Source organism: Lagenorhynchus albirostris, chromosome 6, assembly GCF_949774975.1.
Source record: "Lagenorhynchus albirostris chromosome 6, mLagAlb1.1, whole genome shotgun sequence".
Classification (NCBI taxonomy): Eukaryota; Metazoa; Chordata; class Mammalia; order Artiodactyla; family Delphinidae; genus Lagenorhynchus; species Lagenorhynchus albirostris.
Window position 1 is genome coordinate 84,792,313 of NC_083100.1, and position 21,501 is coordinate 84,813,813.

Here is a 21,501-nt window from a genome sequence, read left to right on the forward strand (position 1 = left end):
TAGTTAAATACCCTATTTATTAATGCTGTTGGTAAATTTTGCCTTCTCTCTTTTTTCTTTGTCAGTTGGTAAATTTTATTGATCTTTGCAAAAAAAAAAAAAGCAGGTTTTTGCTTCATTGTTTTACTCATTTCTGTTTCATTTATTTCTGCTCTTATTTTCATTATTTCCTTCTATCTGGTTGCTATAAGTATATTTGATCTTCTCTTTCTAGATTCTTAAGTAGGAGTAAAAATTATTGATTTGAGATTTCCTCTTTTCTCATGTAAGTATTTAGTGCTACAAATTTCCCTCTCATTGCTGGTTTAGCTGTGTCACATAAATGTTTGGTATATTGAATTTTCATTGTTATTCAGTTTGATAAATATCTTTTTGAGACTTTCTTTTTGACCCATAAATTATTTAGAAGTCTGCTGTTTCTAAGTATTTGGAGAATTTCCTGTTATTTTTCTAGTTTTGATTTCTAGTTTGATTTTATTTGGGTCAGAGAACAAATTTTGTATAATTTCAATTCTTTTAACATTACCAAGATTGTTATATGGCCCAAGATATGGTATATTTTCCTGTCCTATTCCCCCTGTCCTTCCAGGACTCCATAATATAACAGATCTTTAGCTATTGTCCTAGAGGCCTTAAGTCTCTGTTGATTTTTTTTCTCCAGTCTATTTTCTCTTCATTATTCAAATTGGGAAATTTTTATTGTCTATATTCAACTTCACTGATTCGTTATTCCCTCCTTTCTGCTGTTGAGCCCATTTACTTTTACTGTTTTTAATTTAATTTTTCAATTCTAAATTGCTATTTCGTTTTTCTTTTGTGTTCTATTTATATGCTGAAATTTTCTATCTCTTTACTAAGATTTTAAAAATTTGTTTCAACTGTGTATTTAATGGGTCATTGAAGCATTTTTATGATGACTGTTTTTAAAATCTTTTGTCAAATAACTCTAAAGTTTCTGCAGATATTCTTGGTATTGGCATTTAATAATTGTCTTTTTTCATTCTAGCTGAGACTTGCCTGAACCTTGGTAGGACTAGTTATTTTTTATTGAACTTGGACTTCGGGTTATCATGTTATGAAACTCTGGATATTATTTAAATCTTTGATTTCTGCTGCCTTCCTCTCAGGCCGCTCCAACAAGGGAGTATGGGGCACACTACATCACTACTAGTTTGGGATAGCAGTCCCAATTCCCCACTCAGCCTCTGTTCACACTCAAGGGGGTTTGAAATCACACGCTGCCCAGGTGGTATCAGTAGAGTCCCAGCAGATAGCCAGAACTCCCACCCCTGCCCAGGAGCACTAGGGAGCACTTCTATAACTTTTTATAACACATCTGTACCTAAAATGATACAAGCACATCCAAGTCTAGACACTTCAATGATAATATCTTCAAATAATTAATAGTCATCACTAGTAAAAAAAATCAGAAACAGGTGTTACAACTTTAAAATCAATGTTTAAAACCGTTCAAAAATTAAAACAGTTAAAAATTAGAGTTAGTGAATCTGAAAGGTCTTCCATTTATTGACACATGTAATGCTGAAATTTCTTTTAATACTTTTGAATCCAACAGAATTTTTCCCATCAAGATCCAATTTATGAACCTACATATTATTAGTGCAGTTACCGTACAGCTAGCATGACAAAAATTAAAAGAGCAGAACTAGTCCACAATAAGACAGATGAATTCAATATACATAAAACAATGGTAGGGCCACTCCCCTCAGCTCTGACTCCAACTCACTGCCAATCAACCAACTGAGTTCCCACCGCAGGCACAACTGGGGCTACATAATTTCCTCCCTGGAAATCTGAAATAAATTCCAAAAGATCTTTATTCAAAATGGACACAGTGAGCTCTGCAACTGGACACTGAAGTAGTTGTCTCCTACCTTCACTGCTGAGCCTGGAGCACCACAGCAAAGGAGCAGATACCAGATGTTACTCTCCTGCTGACCATCTGTGGGTTTTCACTGTAAGACCCAGCCTGGCAGGGTGTTTAAGGCCAAATATATACAGCCTACAGGCAACAGGCCAAGAAGTCTAGTTATTCTGGTCCTGACCAGACAGGGGCTCACCAGCCTGTGCTGTACTGAGCACATAGGGTTCCACTAGATTATGTAACTTCATGTGCCAAAAACCATACACAATCTGAAAGCATGCCATTTTTTCTTCTAGCATGACAAAATGCTCATCTCATATGACAGAAGACAAGCAAACATTCGCAGCAAGGTAAATGTTTTTAAAAACAAATCCCGTTTTCCTACAGATATTATGATAAGTCATGGGGCATAAAATCCTCAAAATGTTCATGGTGATGGAATACTTACAAGCCTTTCAAGATTTGATAAGAAAAAGACAGAGCTATTGGCCAGACCCATGAACACTAGTTAGCCAATATCAAGGGAAGCACTGAAATTTCTAAGAGCTTTAGTCACTGAGCAGATCATTTTTTCCCAGGTACCCTGAAGTACTGCTTAGCTAGTTACAAAATCACCACTTCATCGTGCCTATCATGTGACCTTCTCCTAAACTGAGCAGATAATTGACTCTCTCTCTCTCTCTCTCTAAAACAGGGGTTCTTGGCATTTCTAGGTTCTCAACAAAGTTTTCAAGGGTATATCTTGAACAAAAATCACTGGACATTGTATTTTTCATAAAGTCTATTTTAAAAACGTGTTACATTACACTTTTTATACTTATTTTTCAAAAATGTTTACTGTTGATAAATGAGAGAATTATAATAAGAGATATTATATTTTCATTGTTCTTTTCATTAAATAGAAAATTGCTAATTCTACATCAGTCCTTATTTTTATTTAATTTTACTGGTCTATAATGTGCAAGTCAGGGAGACATGTTACAGAATAACTATTATCATTTCTTTTGCCTTGCACACAATTCAGACACTATTTCAAAATTAATTTTCCAAATTCAAGATTAAAAAGAATGGGCTAAAAGATGTAACAACTAAAAGAATGGAAGTCAAATAATATCCTTTGCAGGTTGTTTTCATATTTAAGAGTAGCAAAGCTGTTGTGTGAAAATTGTCTATAAAAATATATCCGAAACAAAAATAATAAAACAAAAACATCAAGAGGCCCAACCTATGGGATGGCCTAAAATATCATTACGTGCCAAATGACTGGTGTTTTTTGGAGGTGCACAAACTGATGCAATCCCTGTTAGCACAACACAGCAACTGGAGTTACATCTTGGCATTCCTTCAGAGGGGTCCCCATTGACAGCTATAGAAACAAATTAGTTCTCACTTTGTTTTTAATTTTAGTTGTCACTAACAATGCCTCCACCTTCTGGCTTAGCATCTCAATATTAACTTACAAGCATGAACAGGAAATTAATCAAGGAATGTGTGGGGATTTATTTTCCAGCAGCTGAGATATTGAAGGTGAGGTCAGAGAAAATACTTGTTGGTATGGGACAGTAATTAGGTTCAGACAGAAGGTACAGAACTGCAATCTTAGCTACAACTGTTCATAGCTGGTGTCTCATCTCAATTAATGAATATATATATATATATATATATATATATATATATATATATATATATATATATATATATATATATATATATATATATATGGAACCACAAGAGTATATTGAGTTGAAGATTCTTAACAGTCCAGACTGGGGCTGTCTTGTCTGCACTGCTGATACCTTCAAAGATGACAAGTATCTTGTTCCAGAAAATGCTATTTGTTTTGTGCTTTGCTGCTGCTTCTTCGGCTTCCCCTTCTCCTTCCCCTGCTCCTTCTCCTTTTCCTTCTTCTTCTTCTTCCTCAACTATTATCTGTCTCTGCTACAAAGCTATGTTCAAGGGGCATGTTTGACCCAAGCAAAACAGAATACTCCTTCTAAATACCATGAATGATAACGGACTGTAAAGGGGATATTGTTCACTTATAAAAGCTGTGAAGTATAAACAAAAGAAAATAGAGACAAGAGACAAGAGAGACAAGATTAGTCCTAACTCTCCTGCTATCCATCTGGATAACTTTGGACGTCCAATGCTTTTATTTCCATTTCTGGACCCTGATGCCAACATTCATTCTATATTTTCTCACAAGGTGTTTGTGAGAAATATATTTCTCTTTTATTATTTAGTTATTAATATAAATTAAACTTTTATTAACATTTTAAAGTATGGAACTTCTAAACAGAAATTTCTTTCCCTTTCAACAGTAGAAATTGTTGTCTCCTTTTACTTTTGGGGGCTATAATCAATATGCCTAATTGGATCTCTGCATTATAATTTTGAGGACAACTGAGGTCTAGACCAGTGAATTTTCAAGGATGAGCACATTAGGTTTACTGGGAATGCAAATGCATGCCTCCCACTCCAGACCTGCTGAGTCAGAATCTCTTAAGTTAGATCTGCTCAGGAATCTGTAGTTTTAAAAAGCTTGACCAGTGATCCCAACAGTCACTTAAGTCTGAGCAGCGTTGGTCTAGACTGCCTACCGGCAGAGGATAGAGACAGAGCCTAGACTAAACCCATAACCCCAGATTTCTAAGTCAGATCTCTTTAAACTACACAAATGTAAACATTTCTATTATCTAAACCACAATTTGACTTTTATGTTGGCTCTTTGGTTTTGTAAAGTGTTGCTATTAGGGAGACCACAACGAAAAAGATTGTGTTGTTTGTTGTCTATAGCTTTTACATATGTTATCTGTATGAGTCCTCAAATAAAAGAAACACTTTTACATTCTTGCAGGCATAACCCTCAACCGTAACTTTCTATGTTTAGTGCATTCATATACGAAGTCAGAGGTCCTAGATGCTATATTTGTATCTTGACAAAATGTTAAATGAAGGCAAGAAGAGACTCAAGTTTCAAGCCTTCTGTAAACTAGATTCTCAACTATTGAGGTATATGGTGCAGCTATCCTTAAAAGGAAGATTCTTAACTGGAATAATTCCTATGAACAAACTTCTCCTTATCTCAGCAAACAGTTTGCAATACTAAAATGATCTCTCTCGCTCTTTACTGAAATGTTTTGAAATTGAATTGAGTGGGAAAATAAGCAAGAGTTCTGTTCCTCTTGGAGCCATTTGGTCACTGAAAAGTGACCAAACTTCAGAATAATTAGCTTTGGTGATGGTTTTAAGTTCAATGTAAGCCCAGAATATTGCTTCCTTCTGCCCTAAGACTAGTCAGATAAGACTAGAGGAGCTGAAACTTCGGCCAGTCCCCTAATTGCCAGCAATCTTGTCTTTTAACTTTAGTATTCAGAATAAGTACTATTGTTTTCTATACATGTATTACTATTTAAAAAAAGACCTAAATAGACATTTCTCCCAAGAAGATATACAGATTGCCAACAAACACATGAAAGGATGTTCAGCATCATTAATCATTAGAGAAATGAAAATCAAAACTACAATGAGGTATCACCTCACACCAGTCAGAATGGTCATCATCAAAAAATCTACAAACAATAAATGCTGGAGACGGTGTGGAGAAAAAGGAACCCTCTTGCACTATTGGTGGGAATGTAATTGATACAGCCACTATGGAGAACAGTATGGAGATTCCTTAAAAAACTACAAATAGAACTACCTTATGACCCAGCAATCCCACTACTGGGCATATACCCTGAGAAAACCATAATTCAAAAAGAGTCATGTACCACAATGTTCACTGCAGCACTATTTACAATAAGCCAGGACATGGAAGCAACCTAAGTGTCCATCAACAGATGAATGGATAAAGAAGATGTGATACACACACACACACACACACACACACACACACACACACACATACACACACAATGGAATACTATGCAGCCATAAAAAATGAATGAAATAATGACATTTGCAGCAACATGGATGACCCAGAGATTATCATACCAAGTGAAATAAGTGAAAAAGAGAGACACATATCATATGATATCACTTATATGTGTAATATAAAATATGAATATGAACTTACTTATGAACTTATGAAACAGTAACAGACTCACAGACATAGAGAACAGACTTGTGGTTACCAAGGGGGAGGGGGCTGGGTGGGGGATGGATTAGGAATTTGGGATTAGCAGATGCAAACTATTAAATATAGAATGAATAAATGACAAAGTCCTGCTGTATAGCACAAGGAATAATAAACCATAATGGAAAAGAATATGAAAAAGAATATATATATACATATATATGTATAAAACTGCACCACTTTGCTGTACACCAGAAACTAACACAATACTATAAATCAACTATACTTCAATTAAAAAATTTTTTCTAAAAAGTGAGAAATTGAGAAACCCATAGCATTTACCTACCTCAAGATGCTGTCATTCTAAATTCTAATTTTCTTACTTCTTTAACTTCCTCATCATGCTGTCTTCTGTCACCGCAAGACACACTCTATCAGAAATAAAACAGAAAAACAACTGCTTAAGGATTCATTATGTACTAGAAATTGTGTCTAATCAAATTGTATTAAATTCCTTTGCAAATAAAAACAATATTTCCCAGGGACCTGACCAAAGTATTTTAAGGAGAATTTAAAAATTACAAATACAATATCAAAACAGACATAAAATGTTTATATAAATACTATATCCTTCTAAGCATTCATAAAAATCCCCTCTTTCTAGAGTAGTCAAATGAAACACAAATACATAACTCAATAATAACAATAATAAATAACTCAATACAAGAATAAAGAAATGGAGAATGGTGGAATACAGTAAGACAGTAACAGGTAAACATTTTCAATCAATTTAATTATCAACTTCTTTCATCCACAAAGTTACATCTGTGTATTTGGGCCTGTAAAAAGTAAGATGGTCTGAAATCTAGAATAAAGGAAATCAGATGTGATTAGTTTGGAAAAGGTATAAGTAAACTAAATTATTTAGCAGAGGTAGAGAAAAAAAATAAGATTTAATCAATGATGTGAAGAGAGAATCTGGTTAGATCAATAGTGTATGATATTCAGGGCCAGCTCCTAGGCGAAACCATGAGGAGACCAAATTTTCCATTGCTTTTCTCCTGGCCCTTGGTGACTGGTGACTGTCCAGGGACTTGACACTAATGCTTCTCACTGGACATCTATGTGGTAATCAGAACACTTTGGTAGCATGTGACAGAAAACCAACTCACATAACCTTAAGAATAGTTATTTAAGGGGAAGAGGACTCAAAGAATAAATATAATAGAGTTAGTTTTAACATGGCTGCTTTCGAGAGCTTACATGTATTTTTACTCCTTTTTACTTTGCCCCCATCTCAGCTCTGCTTTACCCTCAGCTGACTTTATCTTCACATAGGCTCTTCCGTCATGAGGACAAGATGGCTTCCAGAAGCACTAGGCTTTTGTTGTGACCTCTCAACTGTAGCACAGAGACTCCTCATTTAACTCTACTGGCTGGTTATGAATCACACACTCATGGCTCAACCAATCACTGTGGCCATGGATGTCATGATTTTATTCAGCAAACCCATGTCAAGATTTCCCCTAGAACTGGAGGATGTGAACCTCAACTAAATGATGTAAGAATAAGGGAGAGTTGAGTTTTTTCTGAAAATCAGGGTGACTTTTGTCTAAAAAAGAGAGTGGGAATGATAGCTAGACCAAAACAAGTATCCACTGAAGCCTATAGCTCTGGAACCATTCCTTACCTCCCACTTCTTAACAGAAGAATATCTTTATATTTCATTCTTCATGATGCTCCTAAGTGAATTAACTTTCTCAAGTATAAACTTACCATCATAGCTTCAATATCATAGCCTGGGAAATTCAGAAATGATGACAGGGAGTCCTTTCATCTCTGTTTGAAAATTCTCATGATGCTGATCATTACTACTGTTTAGTATATGTAGTTAAAATGTACTTTCTTATCTTGAGCTGGTATCTGCCCCTCTATGGGTTACCCATTTTTTCTAATTTTTCCATCTAGAGCTATCCAAATTATGCCCATTTTGTGTTCTACATAGTAGCTCTTCATATGTCTAAAGGCAGGTTTATTCAACTGCTGTGCATATAGCATGCTTTCCAGAAATCTGACACCCAATGATTTCTTTATTTATGTTCATTTTGCCTCCAATTATTATACTACTCTTTTTCTCCTGAATGTCATTTTGGCTGAACCTTAGATTGGAAGATTTTTATTGTTGCTGTTGTTTATTTTGTTTGTTTCACTTACAAAGTCTCTGAAAGTCAAGGAAGTAAAAGTTTAACCAGTGTGAAGCAACAAATTATCTCTTTACATCACTACCCACACCTAGCGGTTTGTAATGTTAGATAGCAATAGAAATATACAATTTTAGCTGTGGAACAAAAATATTCTGTATTCCTGTATATTTTTCTCTCTCGTTTAATCTATCAGTTTGTTTTATTCCAAAATAAACAAACAAGCAATTTGAGTCTTATAGAGAGTGTATATTTTATAATCTCAGAGTCCACAAGAAACGTATTTATTGCAGCAAATGGTTAGATTCCTGCTTGTGTGTCATGGGAACTGAATTTCTGCCCTAATGTTTTGGCACATCTTCAGTATACTTACCTCTGTAGGAGTGGTGTGTATCCACAATTATGTTCTTTGAAAAGAATCTTTGTACTGGAAAATCCCATTGAGACGTAGCATCGCGTTTCCAAGGGTGTCTTGGGACAAGAAAGAATGGGGCAGTAATATACAACCACTTGGTTACATCATTCATACCAGAGAAATTATCATCCAACTGCTGACGGGGAACACTTGTACTTCTCTATTATCAAAGATTTTGCAAAACTGCTCAGCCCCCTCTATTCATTTCACTCCAGCTGTTCTAACACCAGGAATGAAACAGATTGTTTCATTCTATAAGTTTATGTTAAAAAGAACAATACCATCATTTGGGGGGCTTTTGAAGGGTTTTTTGCTCAATTTGGACTGTGTGTGGAGCAAGCTCACTGCCTTATAACAAAGGTATAAAACTCAGTGGTGACAGGCAAGTCAAAGGCTAAAGAATTCCATTAAAGGAAGAAGCCTTAAATGATCAGCCATAAACAACAAGCGACTTCAGAAAGGAAGCAGGGAAAAGGTAAAGGAGATCGTGAGAAGGAATGTGCACTGGCTCAACACTGCATCCTTTTATAATCCTTTGGGAAAACTCACTCGTAGGGCTCCAACGGCTCTTTCCTGAATTTGTCCTACATCAAAGAGCCACAAGCTCGTTCCTGCTGGAGCTTGTTTTTAGTACCTTTTAAGGGTGAATAGATTTGAGGGGTTTTGACACCAAAATATTAAAATTGTTTTATATCAATTACCTGGTACTTTCTTGTCATGTGATCTTGAAGCATAAACCTTGCCCTCTCCTTGGGAATCTTCCATTTCTTCATATGATATTCCTCCCATATCTCACTTTCTGCATACAACACAAATATTCACCGGTCTTTCTTATTCTCCTTCATTCTTTTCACTTCTTACTCCCATTCTTCTTGAATGTCAAATACATGAATATACACTTCCACTCCTTTTTTCCACACCAATGGCAGACATGGCAAATTAGTCATGGAGATTTTATGGTATAGGAATTATTTTCAATATGTATTCCAGGAAGTTACCACTAAAAGAACAGAATTGAAAAGTGAGATAAAAAGGATTTTTGCATCGTTGGTCAGGAATGTGAAAACTTAAGAATCCAGAAAGCTCCCAAAATACTTCTCTGAATTTTGTGAAGAATATATTTCTATATTTGGTCAAATAATGATAGTAAAACTGATTGTCAAATCAAGATTATTATAGAAGGTAACAGTGTATCTTCAACTTGGCTCATCCTTTACTCCTCAAATATATAGATTTAGTACTTGAGGATTCCCATTGATTTTTTTTTTTTTTTTTTTTTTGCTGTACACGGGCCTCTCACTGTTGTGGCCTCTCCCGTTGAGAAGCACAGGCTCCGGACGCGCAGGCTCAGCGGCCATGGCTCACGGGCCCAGCCGCTCCGCGGCATGTGGGATCTTCCCGGACCGGGGCACGAACCCGCGTCCCCTGCATCGGCAGGCGGACTCTCAAACACTGCGCCACCAGGGAAGCCCTCCCATTGATTTTTGAAAGTGGTAATTTTCATACAAATAAAAAAAAATAAACTACTGTAAATTATAGAAAGCGATATAGTCTATGCCCCCTTTTCCCCTGCTCGCATTCCACCCTCAAGACCTGTACTGGTGTTAGCAGGGGGATTTGGTTTCACCTGTGAGAGAAGTGAGACAGTGTTAGAAGCTGTTACTTCCATATAGAAAGTTCTTTTGGGGGTGGCTTGTCTATCGGACCACATCTCATCTCGCTTTCCCCTCTCACAACACTAATGGGGTCTGGGGTCTTCTTCCTTCTAATTAATGACAAACAAAAGGAATCCTTGAGGCTCACACATAGTCAAGTTTGGTTCACAGCAAATAGACTACATACAGCATTGGTTTCCATCTGAAATTACTAATAAGGGTATATATTTCTAGCATATTCTCTTTCCTACATATATTCCTACAATTCACACAGTGGAGATAAATGGCTATAGGCAAGGATTTAGTCATCCTGATCTTGGCCACACAGTCACAACAAATAAGACAATGTTTGTCACATTAAGGTGAGTGCACACAAGGTACGTGTGGGAGGACATAAGGAGAAGGATTTGAATGTCTTGATCCTGGCCATAAAGTAAGATAAGTATCAGGCAGTAAATTAGGCAGTTCATTACTCAGAGAGGACATTCAGTCCAAAAATAGATACCAAGGGAAGGCTCTTGATCTTCTGACTTGGGTTTCATGATTATAAATACAGTATTGTGTGGATACCCTCTCTGTGATAGGTTAAATTCCTGGCCTAAAGAATCTGAGAGCTCAGGCTGAGGTGCCTGGCTCTTATTTCTAGATCAACCTGACTTACTTCTTCTGTTGTTTTCCCTCCAACAAAACCACCTTCTTCATATTTCTGCTCTTGCTGCACATACATACACACACACGAAAACATCATTTAACAGAAACAAATATTAATCTAAAACCTACCCGAGGTTTCTTCACATGATTATGAGTCATATCTGGCTCCAATTCCTGGTGTTTCCTGAATTCTTCTTCACTGAATTGCTATTTAAAGCTCTACCTTTAAACCTGCCTTGGGTTTCTCAAAGCCCTTTCCCCTTAACACCCTCCCACCTTTCCAAAGCACCTACAAGCACAGGGCTAATTTTGCATCGTTTTGTTTTGTTTTGCTTCTGGAACTGTGCGTTTGAGTTATGGGGAAAGGGGTAACATGTCAGCCAAATACATTTAAGTTGCTTTTGAGACATTCCTGTCCTTACAGGCCATGGTGACCACACCACCACTAGACGAAGCTGCCCTGGATTCTCAAGGAACCTGGTGAGAAAGCATCAGGATGGGAGAAAACTTATTTTGCTCTATTACTAGGTAGAGGATCCAGCATATTCACACACATATTAACCATTGAAAACAGCAGCCTTTACATGTCTATCTGGATCACTGCTGCTTGAAGATACAGTGAGCAGACCTATCTTTCCTTTCCCACTGCAAACTCTAACTCCTTTTAACCTTAATCTGAGCTAGGTACTTCCACAGCGAAGTGAACAGGGCAGACCAATGGGTTGTGCAAAGAAAATATTAGCCATTCTAGTGGCGTGCTTTTAGACTTTAAATTCTATTGTCTGTGTCTTATTAATTGTATATTTATCAAAGTTATAAAAATAAACACCCAAACAAATATACATTGTGAGAGTATAACCCCAATTGTTTATGGCTTCAAAATAGTGGGAAGTCTCTGTTCCTGAACCACTTTCTGATGACATGTATTCAGGGAATGTTCTCAGGGGAGTGGCAGCCTCTCCTCCACTTTATTGAGACACCCGTGCAGGCTTTCTATGGGGCCGGCTGACTTCTGAGGGAGTTTTTCACCTGATCTTTGTGGTATCACCATTTCTTCTGCCTTTTTGTGGCCTCTCCCCTTCTTCCGCCATCCCTCCTCCAATGTATCTTTGCTCAAGGAGCAGAGCAGAACAAAAGGTATTTCCCTCTCTTCTGAAAGATGTCTTGTGACTGAACAGATATTGTGTTCCCTCTCCCTCTCCTGCTCATATTAAGAGAAGTTGACTGCTCTGAGGTATGTTCCGGATCCATGATGCTGATAGGAAAGAAACGCATCCTGTCAAGAACCTATTCTTGGGCATGTGGGATAAGTCTCCAATGTTACAGAACAGGGAAATCCTTGGATTCTGAAGTAAAGCATTTGCCAGTTCTAACCTGAATGAGCTGGATTTTAAACCTAATGCTTGCATTCCGTGGCACAGTCCTTTCCCCTTCCCTATTTCTGTTTCCAGACTGTGAAACGTCAGAACCAGGAATCACGAGATCTGCTTTATATTTGAATTCTCTACTCAGTGTGCCCAGTACCTTACCTTTAGTAGCCTTTCAATGAATATTTGTGGATTTGGCAGGATTTACTTTAAGATAGTACTTTACACTAATCTAAGGCATTGGTTCTCCAACCTTAGCATGAGTCAGAACCAACTGGAAAGCTTTTTAAAACACAGATAACTGGACCTCAACCCAAGAGATTCTGATTCAGTAGGTCTGGGGAGAGACCCTGGAATCTGTATCTGTTCTTTCAAATTCCCAGGTGGTACCGATTCTGCTGATTGGGGACCACACTTTAAGAACCACTGATCAAAGAAGTGTGCTATCTATTCTCTGTAAGGATAGAAAAAAGGAAAGATCTAGGAATAGAAAGATCAGATTCATTTTTAAATGTTTATTTCCTTCTAATAATAAGACGATGTTATATTTCTAATTACGGAGAACAAACTGTATAAAAACTAAAAGTGAATAAATTTGGAATTACTTAAATTACGTTTTCTCTGTTATATGACAAATAAGGATAATTAAAGACTTGGCTTAACAGTCACAATAATATAGGTGATGTATATAAAGTATATCATTTAAAAATTAGTTTCAAAGAGAAAATCTTATTTCTTTTGGACAACAGCCTTTCAAGTTATATGTAATCATTCACATTTTACAAGTGAAGAGAAAGTTCAGAGTTGTTGAGTAAGTTTGGCCCAAAGCCAAACAACTCCTAAGTAGTGAAGTTCACATTGGCACTGGAGCAAGCTGTTTTCATCCTATTTTCCATCTTCTATCCCACTTCTCCAAAGTCTGATATTTCTGTTTTGTGATGTCCCCAAGACTAACTAGAGTGTAATACAGAATATTAATCAGGCCATCATCAAGGGAGTAAAGTGTGAACTGGAATTAGAGGACCTGGGTTCCAGACTCTTCTTGTCACTAATTAACTGGGAAAGCATGGGCAAGTGTGTTAACCTCTATGTGTCTCAGATTCATCATCTATAAATGAAAATAATAAAATCTGCTTTATCTTCTTCATAAGACTGTGCGAAAATCAAATTTCATAATGTAGTTTTAATTTAATCTATTTATTCATACCACCCCTATTGCATAAAGGATCTAGAGAGGTTTTTCTATATAGAAAATAGCTTAGAAATGTATAAAGTATATTAGAAATTTAAGATCTGATGATTAGGCAGAATGAGATTATAACTTGTATTAATATAGTTTAGCTGTCTCTGAATGGAATACAAAGATAGATTAGATTAATCATTAATATTTAAGGCACTTAGAGCAAGTTATAAAATAAACAAAGAATATGGAATGACCTAGTGAGGGTTATAATCTACTCGCTGGAACTATTAAGAGTAGGGAAAAAATGCTACAAGTGGTTCCATACTCTGAAATAAGAACACAATTCTGGTACAAGGAAGGGAACATCAGTAGTGCAGCTGTTTCCCCAAAGGGGGGAAAATTTGAATCAACCTTTCTCCTACCGACTTCCCTGCTTTCTTCCCTTCAAATGCTTTCCAAAAAGTTTTGAAATATGTCTTCTGAAATTCATATTTGTTCAATATTCTCATATAATTTATTTTGCATCTACCAACATGATATTCTAAATGGAATTTTAATTTGAAGTATTTCTTTTAATGACCCTAACAACATTGACTTGCTAATGAGTACTCTAATGTATTATTTCTAGAAGCCCAGCCCTTGTCTAGTTATGTTCACTTCCATTTAACTTAATTGAAACACAGAATACTGAATCCAAAAGCTACCTTAAAACAACATTGAGTCCCCAGCCCCTCATTTCACAGATGAGGAAGAAAGAAGCCTAGACTAGTGGTTAAAAGCAGGTAGCTAGTTAATGACAAAGCTTCTACTAGAACCAAAGGATCCATCGTTCCCACAACAGCTTTCTCTTCACCATATCATGCTACACCTGCTGGAGTTTCCACCTTTATCTAGGAAGCTAAGAAACAAATCATAGGCCCTTCCTGAGAGGCAGAAAGTCCAGAAAAAAGTGCACAAAGTACAAAAAATATTTAGATGGGGCCAGATAATATGCATTGGAATCTTGGAATCTAAGTTTTTACTTAGCACTGACATGAGTCATGTGGCTTTACTTCAGTGAACCTCAACTTATTCTTTTATGAAATGGGGACCCAAAATATCCACATTAGAGGATTTGTGGTGTGATAGAACATGGCCAACTTTGCTCAGAGTACATTAGGTAAATAATAAATTTATCTTCTCTCTGTTCCTCATTTCTCACACTGCTTCATCTTTCTGCAGGTAATACTTTCTGGTGATCATTATTTCTCTCCCTTGCATCTGTAGGATTAAATTCCTGGATCTTCCCTTCTCCTCTATGACTGTTCCTTTTTCACCTCCTATGCGGGTTCCCCTTCCCCTTCAGTCCTTGCCCTTTCACCATGAGCAAGCCCAGGTCCCCTTCCCTTTTCCCCTCTGAATCTTCTTTTACAAACTTCTTTCAGGGCATTCACAATGAGTGGGAGTTGCTTGTAGTGAAAAGGTGATGCCAGCAGTATCCCTCTTCCCCCTGGTATTTGAGGACCCTTTCAACAGACTCTAAACATGCTCTTTGTAACCATTATCCAGGCATTTGGAAAACTGGTAATGACATATTCCCAACCTGGCTAATAAATGCCTCAACAGTGTGAATATTAAATTTCAGTTTTTATTCAATTCTTGTTTCATGCATAATATTTTCAGTTTTAGGAAGTCTTCCTTATATACCTGTTGCCACAGCAAGATGTGTGACACTTGTCTGAGTTCCACTTTGACCTTTCACCTGTGTTGAAATATAAAGTTTGAACGAATAAGTAGAAATAAAGGATATTTGTAAGGAAGCCAGAGAATCATTCACTTGAAAATATCTCCATTATTTTGAAACTCTGAGAAGTCGCCAACATCATTGCAAGATTTGGCTTGTGTACACCTGGAAAATATGAGGCTTTAATATTTCATGTTGACAGTCCAGCTTCACTTCCCCCGGGGGTTGGGGGGAGGCTAAACTACATGTGTTAAACCTCTTGCTAAACTATAACTCAGCCTATGCCACAGGGGCTTCTTGGTGGCCTCTTAGTCTTTCAATATTCACCCCCTTCCTTTTCAACCAATATGAATTTATTTAGCCATTCCTAAATTGGAACAAAGTACCATTCAGGGTCAGCTTTAGCCCCAGGTACAGAAGGCAGATATTTATAGGGTATGACTTTTAAAAGTCCAAAAGCATCCTACAGAAAATACTTTCTCTAATAGCCTTATTGAAATTCCCATATTAGTCACTTCCTTGGAATGAAGCAGTGAGAAAAAAATTATCTGTTAATATATACAAGCTATCTTAAAGTCATGGCACATAAAGCCCCTTTCATTTACTGGTCAAACTAGATAATTAGTCACTTAGAAGGACTGAAGAGAGGACAACTATGATAGGAAAGTGGAGGAAAAACAAGGCTCAGGGCACGTCCAAGCTTGGAAAGGAAACACGACCTGAACAGATGAAGGAAATGATAGAAAGGAGATATCACTAGAGACACCCCTCATGACCTTAAAATTATGGCTTGGGACCAACCCCAATGCTAGATATCCATACTTCCATCTGTCCATCCATTCATCCATGTGACAAGTGTTTAATGAGTAACTTTGTACAAGGCACTGTGATACTACACTAAGGACACAACGATGAAAAGAACTCAAGTCTTTATTCTTAAAGAGTTTACAAAGGAATAAAAGCATACAAATAAAATTTACAAGTCAGAGTCTTAGCTGCTGTAATAGATATCAGCTCATGCTGCTAAGAAATGGCATTTATGTATTACCTTGTGACAGACACGGTTCTATAGATGTATTATTCATTTAATTCTTCCAACAATGTTCTAAGATAGATACTATTATCGAGCCCATTTTACAAGTGAGAAAATGGTGATAGACCTTAAGTAACTTGGCAAAGTCTTACAGATAAAAAGAAACAGGATTGGGATTTGAGCCTAGGTTACCTTGCTCCAAAATCCATATTCTTAATGCTATGTTGCATAGCTCTCAAGAGCCCATAGGAGTTAGAGCCAAACTAAAATAAAATCCTTCAGAACTAAATATGAGAAATATTACACAGATTCTAATGATCATTCCTATTGGAATTTTCAGCTAGTCACGAAAGAAACGTAGGGTTATTACAGTCATTGCTTCACTCTCTAGAGCTTCCGTATAATCAACACGACTGGCTGCAAGCTTTAACATCAAGCCTATTCATTGATGATCTGTATCCTCAAGGGTTAAGAAGGGTTAGTAGGACACCTTTGAGTTATTACGATTTGACCATTTTCCTTGTGAGTAGAGACAGGCTGGGGCATTTCTTGGGCTCACCAAGGAAACAGATGATGAAAAAAAGTATAGGGAGGCCAGTGAAGATTTGTGAGCAAGACAAATTTTGTCAGGGTACAGGGAGGAGACCTAGGAGACTGTAGCATCTAATTTGATACACTTATAAGCCACAAACATGTCTGAATGACCAAGAGCCAGCTACCGCCACAAAATAACCAGGATAGGTTTGGAGTCAGCAGGGAAGAGCTGGGAAGAAGGCCAGGCCGATAATGAAAGGGGGCATTAAGGTACACATTAAACTCTCCAAAGGGAAAAAAATAAGCAAAATTTCCAAGACACCCCTAACAAAAAGTTGAAGTATTAACATTTTTGCTAAAGCAGCAAAAATGGCAAATTTGATGGTTTCACTAAGTACATTATATTGCTTTTTTTCTTGACGCGGGGAGGTGGGAAAGCTTCACTGAGTAATAGTAAGTGAGAATGTAAGAGACTTTTCCAAAGTGGTACATCAACCAATTACTTGAAGTTTGAAGGGAGCAGTTTATTTTTCTGGCATTAAGAACTCAGCATATTTGGGGCTGGCATCCAATGGCTGAGTCTAGTTCCCTGAGCGACGTGGGATTCCAGATGGGAGAGAAGCTGTCTTATTTCGAGGAGTAAAGCTGCCATCAGAACCCAGGGAGCTTGAGTGAAATTTCAGACATCTGATTTTGTCAGAGTTCGGATTCCTCTCCTTTGAAATGCCCTGCCTTAATAGGCACCTTAACCCATTGTCAATCTTTCCAGCGAACATGTCTCCCTGTGATTGGGAAAATTAATGAACAGGCACTAGCTAATATAATTAAACCCAAACACTCCTGATTTCAGCATTAAGAAAAAAGCCACTGCCCTGATGTTCTCTTGACAACACAAAAGTCTGGCCATCCCCAAACTGTTTAATTATTGAAACGAACGGTAACAGTACACTGGATAGGGGCAGAGGTCGCTGAACAGTACTGCAAGTCAGAAGGCATGCAGGGCTGACAGAGGGCCTGCCGACGCCTTGGGCTGCAGCTCCAGACCCACACACTTTTTCTCAGGCAGCCAGCCTCTGATAGGTAGCTTGATAGCGGGACTAATTTGCTCGTATTCCAAAGGTCCAACGGTGCTTGCTTGTTTTAAGACAAGCCAAAGTATGCTCTGGTGAGCACCACGACATTGCAATTCCCATGCCCTACCACATTCCTCTTTCCGATCCCAGGCGTTTTTTTTTTTGTCTCCCTACGTGCTGTCCAGGATGTAGACAAAATGAATTCCAAGTGACCTATGTAGGGGTGGCTTTTTTTAGAAACAAACAGCAAATTAAGAAGGGGAAACAAAATCCTGTTCTCACTTTTTTTTTGGAGGGGGTGTATATGTTTATTTTCTCAGAAACATTTTCTGGCAGTGACAACAGAACTCAGTTCTACGAAAGTATCTTTCCCTCCCCTACCCACCCCCCAAATTTCAAAATACTAAATATTAACCCTCTATTTTGCTTAACTTCTTCTCTGCCTCTCAGATCTAATAGAACCTATATCTTTCTTTAAACAGTGATGTCCAATGTTCTATGATTCTAGAATAATCCCATCTCCTGGAAAGGAGGGATTTATTTTTTCTCTAGTATGTCATTAATAATATTTAGGCTCTTACCAAAGATGATGGGGGGAATAAAGCTGGAAAATGTTACTAGATATATTAATATGAGATACATCAGAGTAAAAGTGAGATTTTCAAATGTTATTATTTAATATTCAATATTATTATTTAATAATCAAGAAAAATTATAAAAACAAGTATTCAATGGTTTAATAAAAAGAAAATTTCTAAACATTTTGTGTGCTCTGGATTACGAAAATAGTTTTTTTTAAAGAAAAAATAACTCTCAGAAGTAATGGAGTCTTTGGTAGAATCAGACACAAACTTGTTCCCAATCTTCCGATTTAACACGGTTCTCTTGGATGCTGCCCCTACCCCACTCCACTAGTAACAACGGACCCGTTATTTCTCTTACCTTACTAAAACTTGCTCTAAGCCTATGTAATGATAAAGCTTGAAAGGGGCTTGGTAATCTTTTAATAATAGAATTTGAATATGTGGCCTCCTTTTAAGACTAGCAACGGTAATGGGAGGATTAGATATTGTCATATATGCATACCATTTTTATCCAAACTGAACACCTTTGAGAGTGAAAACGGAACAATTAATGATTGAACTGGGACAAGAGGCCTAAGCCAGAACTATTCCAGGTAAAATGGGACACGTTATGTATTTATCTGAATATTTGATAGTAAAGAAATTCATGTTTAGACATAAGGTACTGTCCCCTTATTCCAAGACCCCCATTGGATGTCTGAAACCACTGATAGTACCAAATCTTATTTATACTATGTTTTTTCCTATACATACATCCTTATGATAAAGTTAATTTATAAATTTGGCAGAGTAAGAGATTAACAATAACTAATAATAAAATAGAACGATTATAAAAATATACGGTAACAAAAGTTATGTGAATGTGGTCTCCCTCTCTCAAAATAGCTTATTGTACAAATTTAATGCCTTTTCCATTTTAACTAAGCACTTAGCCCACACTGTGGCCATAACTTTTGCAGTTTGGGGTGCAACAGCAAAACTAGTTCGAATTTATTTTTCTCTCTTCATAAGTTCGTGGATAGAAGATCTGTTCATTCCACAGATCTTAGCAACCTCAGCACACCATTCTTTTTCTTTCTTTGTTAGGTCAAGAACTTTCACCTTTTTGCTTAAAGGAAACACTTTACGGCTCCTCTTTGGCATATACTAGTTGCCAGCATCACTGCTTTGCACTCTGAGACCAATACTGACTAAAATAAGGGTGACTTGAAAACAAGCACTGTGATACCAAAAAGGCTGACCTGATAACGAAGACGGCTACCAAGTGACTAATGGGGAATATGCTGGACCAAGGGATGATTCACTTCCTGAGTGGACAGAGCAGGAGGGCTCCAGATTTCACCACGCTACTCAGAAAATGCCACAATTTAACACTATGAATGGTTTCTTTCTGGAATTTTCCATTTAATATTTTCAAACTGGGTAACTAAAATGACAGAAAGCAAAACCTTGCATAAGGAGGGACTACTATACATTAGATGACTGGATCTGCCATTTTCTTAGCCAGACTACTCCCTTTGCCTTTTTCAGTTACAGCTCCCATCCCTTAAGCTGAACTCCTGGATACACACTGCCAGCCTCCTAGGTTCTCAGCTCAAGCTTTGCCAGCACCAAATAGTCTCCAGTCTTCCCAGACAGACTTGCTGGGACCCAGTGAAATTTTAGTATCTGCGGGCCAGAGTGAGAGCTCTCTACCATCGCTCAGTAGCCCCTCTATCCTAGTCTAGCTGCCCAGGAGCCAAGAATCCCCACGTGAGAAAACTTCGTGGATTATGCTTGGGGGAAACAATAAGGACGTGTGAAAATGTAGTAAGAATCTATTATAAACTGACTTAGTAGTACAAGAATTTAGTATCATGGGAAAAAATCCTAAACTCCACAATATTATAGCACAGAAACTTGGCACTGCCATGACGAATTTGGTTGTAGCTGCCTCCAGATACAGCTGTGATAGCGAAGGTTCCTGGCGGTCCCTTTGGATACATTTTGTGAAAATGTAAAGAATGGCTAGCAGTGGGTTTCAAACTTTAGTATTTATTATAAGAACCACCTGGGGTCCTTAGTTAAAATGGTTCCTGGGTTCCCTCCCCCTCAGCAGGTTTGATTAGATGCCTAAGAATCAACATCTTTAATAAGCCCATCAGGTGGTTTAGATATAAGGGGTCCATGCAAACAAAAGCACTGGTAAAGGCTTCATCTTTCTCAGTCATTCTCTTACCAATACACAAGATGCCAGGAGCCTGTAAGTAGCCTCTTCTGGTTGCCTAGAAGGCCTCATGTACTGGGAGGGATGTACAGACCTACCTAAGACTGGGAAAGAGACTCCCTCATTCCTATAAAAGTGGCATGGTGTGTGTCCTGAGAAAATAGACCAATTTGGGCATAGACTTAAAATTAAGAACTAAGCTCAGTCTCCAGAGAAATAATGTTAAGTATAGACTAAACCCCATTCAAGAAGAAACTGGGATTCCCTTTATGATCTAGCCTTGGCAAAGAAAAGTTAAAATGTGGCTCAGCCACACCAGCGATGTACAGGAACAGACTGCAGGGAATACAAATGGAAATTACTGTTAGGGAAACAACTGAATTTTTCAAATAAGGTGAGTTTTCCTTGTTGGTTGTCTAATTTAACATTCCAGTAGGAGAAGAAATCCAGCGTCTGAAAAGCGTACTTACTCCATTCTTTAAATAGCATCACAGCTTTTTTCATTTCTCTCCACACTGCGTTTTGTTGTTTTTGTCTCGGAGACTTGAAGGCAGGGCCAGGACTTGCACTGGGAGGCCTGTGGATTACAGGAAATAATGACCTGTATATATTTAGTTGTTCAGAGGAAATTAGAGTAGCCTGATTTTTATTATTCCCCATTGCCCCATGTTCTCTGGTGTAATAACTTGCCCTATTCTCTAATTTACTTTTACATCATCCAAAATGTATACCATTTAGCCCAGATTCTCCCATGACCAATCAGGACCTGCTGCTAGCTAGGTTAACAAAACCTTCCAGGGAATGGGAAGCCATCCTAATGCAGGCCAGCCAAAGACACCAAAGAGCTGATCTTTCTGGAGAGTATGTGAACTGGAGAAAGTAATTTACCAACTTCTCCCCTTAGGTAGCCAGT

At 37.5% G+C, this 21,501-nt stretch overlaps 1 long non-coding RNA gene across 1 annotated transcript; it reads right to left on the minus strand.

The window, feature by feature from the left end:
• Positions 1-6,344: 6,344 nt before the first annotated feature.
• On the minus strand, positions 6,345-21,143 carry LOC132521846 (uncharacterized). The gene is made up of 4 exons (XR_009540971.1): positions 21,059-21,143; positions 9,281-9,579; positions 8,538-8,635; positions 6,345-6,394 (listed from the first exon to the last, which is right to left on the minus strand). It is a non-coding gene; the product is annotated as an uncharacterized LOC132521846 (long non-coding RNA).
• Positions 21,144-21,501: the final 358 nt, after the last annotated feature.